This window comes from Neofelis nebulosa, chromosome 17 (assembly GCF_028018385.1).
Source record: "Neofelis nebulosa isolate mNeoNeb1 chromosome 17, mNeoNeb1.pri, whole genome shotgun sequence".
NCBI lineage: Eukaryota > Metazoa > Chordata > Mammalia > Carnivora > Felidae > Neofelis > Neofelis nebulosa.
Window position 1 is genome coordinate 14,783,483 of NC_080798.1, and position 4,188 is coordinate 14,787,670.

Here is a 4,188-nt window from a genome sequence, read left to right on the forward strand (position 1 = left end):
CCCAATTTCTACTTGAGTCTTGGAATCCATCACCTAAAACAGGATTCATCATCTCCTTCCTTGCCTCCTGTTCCCTATCTCCTAGTTTCCAGATTTCAGACTCAAACTATGTGAGAGCCTTGCTTTTATTCCCCAAATCCTGTCAACCCATCTCTGAAATCTCTCTGCTGTCTTTGGCAATGATAAATCAATGAATCCCTTTGGCATTTTTATGGATAATAATTTTATGGATAATAATTGTAATAGTTATGGATAATAATTGTAACCATTTCCTAAACGCTGACTGTGTGCCTGGCTCTTTGCTAAGCACTTTACCGTATTATCTCATGCAACCCTCACAACAGCCTTCCAAAGCAGGTAGTAGACGTAACCAACATTTTGCCTTCTGCCAGGGAAGTTCAAGTTTAAGTTTATACACGTGATCTGATTTAAATCTCATATTTATGTGGAATTTGAAATGGAAACAGTTGTCTTACTTCCTACTCTCTCAGGTCCAACATAAGTCACCAGGCTCAGAGAGGTGAAGTCACTTGTTGGCCAAGATCATGCAGGAAGTAAATGGTAGAGATGCTATTCAAATCCAGGACCTGGGCTTTTACCCTCCCATGATAGTTACCATTTGGATTTGCAGATGACCTTCAAAAAGTGAGCTAGTCATTCTCAAGGAGGAGGACACTGAATCATTTAGGGAATTTTTTTCAAGCTAGATGCACCTTTACCTTATTTTAATGTTAAGATCCTTCCTCCTATCTTCTAGTTAAGAACCACGCATCTAGATCGTTTAACAATGGGCAAACTGGAGCCAGGATCAGCCCAGCTGACTAAAATTTCTCCCTCCTGGTTGAAGCCGAGGGCTTTCTTCCTCTAGACTACACTGCCTTCTAACAGAAGTCCTGAGCAGCTCTTGTGTTCCGTGAGGGTGTTTCCAGATCTGGGTTTTAGAGCTCTGCATGTGGCTGGGTGCATACAGGAGCCAGCAGACCAGAAGGTAAAGACAGCTGGACTGGCAGAGAACCTATTCCTCATCGACAGAGAGTGGCCGAACTCCAGCCATGATAGCCATGCCAAAATGTGGGCCCATTGTTACCAGATCTGATGTTTTGAGAGAAGTCAAGAATCCAGATTTTCTTTCCTTTTTTTAATTAAAAAAATTTTTTTAATGTTTATTTATTTTTGAGTGCGCGCGAGAGACACAGGGTGTGAGCAGGGGAGGGACAGAGAGAGAGGGAGACGCAGAATCCAAAGCAGGCTCCAGGCTCTGAACTGTCAGCACAGAGCCGGATGCAGGGCTTGAACCCACGAACTGTGAGATCATGACCTGAGCCAAACTCAGATGCTCCTGAGTCACTCAGGTGCCCCAAGAATCCAGATTTTCAAGTGAAATCTTCTAATTTTTAAATGTTGATGATAAATTCAAACACTTAGAAACACCATGCAGGGGTGCCTGGGTGTTCAGTCGGCTGAGCGATGGACTCCTGATTTCGGTTCAGGTCATGTCTCATGATTCATAAGATTGAGCCCTGCATCAAGCTTCTCTCTCTCCCTTTCTCTCTGCTCCTCCCCTGCTTGTGTTCTCTCTCTCTCTCTCTCTCTCAGAATAAATAAATAAATAAACATTTTTTAAATCTTAAAAAAAAAAAAAAAACACCATACAGGCCAAACAAAACCATCTGTGGGCTTCATACAATGGATAGATGACCCCTGGTCTAGGCTCATCTTGTCCCCAGTATGGCCATCAAAGGCCCAGGAATCAAGGGCTTTACTCAGTCCCAGGGTGGAAGTGGAGGGAGGGATCTGAAACATTCAGAAGGCAGCAAAAATGCAAGGTCAAGGATAAATAAGGATTATATTCAGGGAAAAGCAGGGGCGCCTAGGTGGTTCAGTCAGTTAAGCATCTGACTTCTGCTCAGGTCATGGTCTCACAGTTTGTGAGCTTGAGCCCTGCATCAGGGTCTGTGCTGACAGCTCGGAGCCTGGAGCCTGCTTCAGATTCTGTGTCTGCCTCTCTCTCTGCCCCTCCCCAGCTTGCACCCTGTCTCTCTCAAAAATGAGTAAACATTAAAAATTAAAAACAATTTTCAGGGAAAAGCAAATGTAGATATCTAACAATAGCTGATTTGTTAAATAAACTGAATGATCTTTTTAAATTTTGGAGCATCTGGGTGGCTCAGTCAGTCGAACATCCGACTTTGGCTCAGATCATGATCTCTTGGTTCGTGAGTTTGAGCCCCACACTGGGCTCTGTGCTGTCAGCTTCAGATTCTGTGTCTCCCTCTCTCTCTCTGCCCCTCCCCCACTCACACTCTGTCTCCTCTCTGTCTCTCAAAAATGAATAAATGTTAAAAAAAAAATTTAACATCTATCTATGATGGACTATGACACAGTTTTTTTTTTTTTAATGTTTTTTATTTATTTTTGGGACAGAGAGAGACAGAGCATGAACGGGGGAGGGGCAGAGAGAGAGGGAGACACAGAATCGGAAACAGGCTCCAGGCTCCGAGCCATCAGCCCAGAGCCCGACGCAGGGCTCGAACTCACGGACCGCGAGATCGTGACCTGGCTGAAGTCGGACGCTTAACCGACTGCGCCACCCAGGCGCCCCATGACACAGTTTTTAAAAGTGGTATAGAGGGGGCCCTGGGTGGCTCAGTTGGTTAAGCATCTGACTCTTGATCTCAGCTTAGATCACTATCTCAGGGTTTATGAGTTTGAGCCTGTGTCAGGTTCCTTGTTGATGGCACGGAGCCTGCTTGGGATTCTGTCTCTCCCTCTCTCTGCCCCTCTCCTGCTCTTTCTCTCTCTCTCTCTCTCTCTCTCTCTCTCTCTCTCAAAATAAATAAACTTAAAAAAGGTGGTATAGAATATTTAATACACCATATGTTCACAGAATATATAATACCTAAAAGAAAAACATAGATGACAAAGTGATAAAATATAAACCCTTTTTAAAAATCTTTTTATTTTGAAATTTCAGTTCCAGAAGATTTATAAGAATGGTACATAGTCTTTGCCCAGATTCCCCAAATGTTACCATTTAACACATATGCCTTATCATTGTCTTTTTCTCTATATATGCATTCTTATTTGTGTGTTTGTATACAGATACATATTACACATATATCTTGCCATATGTATGTATTTTTCCAAAACTACTACTGGGATTTTTATTTGGATTGCATTAAATTTATAGACTGATTTGGTGAGAACTGGCATATTAACCACACCGAGTCTTCCCATCCATGAATATAATATGTCTCCACATAGCATACAGATTCTGCTATGGTAGATTTATACAGGTATACTTTGGAGATATTGCAAGTTTGGTTCCAGACCATTGCGATAAAGCAAATGTTGCAATAATGTGAATCAAATTAAATTTTTGGTTTCCCAGTGCATATAAAAGTTATGTTTACAGGGGTACCTGTGTGGCTCAGTTGTTTAAGTATCCAACTTTGGCTCAGGTCATGATCTCATGGTTCATGAGTTCGATCCCTGCCTTGGGCTCTGCACTGATGGTGTGGAGCCTGCTTGGGATTCTCTCTCTCTCTCTCTCTCTCTCTCTCTCTCTCTCTCTCTCTCTCTCTAAATAAATAAATAAATAAATAAATAAATAAATAAATAAATAAACTTTAAAATGTCCAGGCTTAAAAATATTATGTGTAGACTATACTGTAGTTCATTGCGTGTGCAATAGTAGTATGTCTTAAAAATGTGCATACCATAATTCAAAAATACTTTCTTGATGAAAAACGTTAACTGAGCTTTCAGTGGATCACAATCTTTTTGCTGGTGGAGCGTCTCGTCTCAATGTCGAGGGCTGCTGACTGAGCAGGGTGGCTGTTGCTGAAGGCTGGGGTGGCTGTGGCAATTTTGAAAACTAAGACAACAGTGAAGTTAGCTACATTGATTGAGTCTTCCTTTCATGAATGATTACTGTGTAGCATGCAATAATGTTTCATAGCATTTTACCCACAGGAGAACTGCTTTTTAGAAAAGACAGTCTTCTTGTAATCACCAAGACAGTGTGGTGGTGGCACAAAAACAGACACTCAGATCAATAGGACAGCATAGAGAACCCAGAAATGGACCCACAAACTTCTTTGACAAAGCAGGAAAGAATATCCAATGGAAAAAACACAGTCTCTTCAGCAAATGGTGCTGGGAAAACTGGACAGCGACACGCAGAAG